Consider the following 1,159-nt stretch of genomic DNA (forward strand, 5'->3'; position numbering starts at 1 on the left):
TAAGTCTGAGAGGAGTTCTGGGTCAGAACACGTAGCTCTCCATGAGGAGAACCCTGGGAGAACCCGTCTGGCTCCACGCCTGTGTGCGTTTAAATCTGCCGTCGCAAATAGATCACGGTGGAGAAAAGTTGGCGGCTGTCACTTCATTAGACCTTCATTGTTCCAAAATGCTAATTGGCGGCGCAGCAGCAGCTCAGCGAGGCTGCGTTCAGGAGCTCCACCGCTGCTCCATCAGCGCATACATCTGAATGGTTAGCTTGCTATTGGCATATTATATGAGAGCTCTAATCCCCGGAGGTGACTTATTATCTCGCGTTTCTTCCGTGCTGCTCCTTTCCCTTAATCTCCACTCCTCCTATCTTCCTATTACCTAAACGACTGGATTTCTCCCACAAGCCTTTGATGGCGGATGCACTCTGACTGTGAATACAAACGCCACCTCTCACACACCTCTGCCGGGGATTAGAATAAGGCCTTTGTCACATTCAACCTGCTAAAGGTCTTATGAATTCATCCAACTGAATGTGATAGCAGATTAGAAAGAACGAGGAGAATACGTTGACTGTGTGTTTCCATAAATGCGACGTATTTTAAACAAAGAGCCTGACAGCTCCTCCAGCGCTTACAGCCGGCTTCACCTGGAAACACGCATCCCGTCTCCCAGGAGAGCAGCAGCGAGCCGAGGATCCGCTCTCATGTCTGTCTACGTCTTCTTCATATTCATGGGCACCTTTGGAGGCCATAAAGTGGGACGCTGCTCCCTCGGTTCAGAGCAGGATGATGTTCTCCTGCTGTCCGGACACCAGCTACACGTTTCAGACACGTCGCTCTGCTGTGGCTCTGCATCAATAACCGACGATCCCGGCGAGCAGCGTCCTGTCCGTCTGAGTGTGATTCACGAGTCCAGCAGATGGACAGAAACAACGGTGCTGCTGTGAACGTGTCCCATCAACTAGCAGCTATATTCCACGCTGCAGCCTGGAGACCGTAGACCTGTTAGAGCACATGTGCCTCATCCAACAGAACAGACCAGAGAGGTTTATTTGTTCAGTTTGGGAGTGCTTTGGATTCCCTTTATTCCACTTGAAATTGGAAATGAGATTTCTCTCTGTACCAGGATCCCTAAATCCACTCTGTTCTAGCCAGAAGGAGGCCTGGT

The sequence above is a fragment of the Stegastes partitus genome, unplaced genomic scaffold (assembly GCF_000690725.1).
Source record: "Stegastes partitus isolate 25-593 unplaced genomic scaffold, Stegastes_partitus-1.0.2 Scaffold1090, whole genome shotgun sequence".
Classification (NCBI taxonomy): Eukaryota; Metazoa; Chordata; class Actinopteri; family Pomacentridae; genus Stegastes; species Stegastes partitus.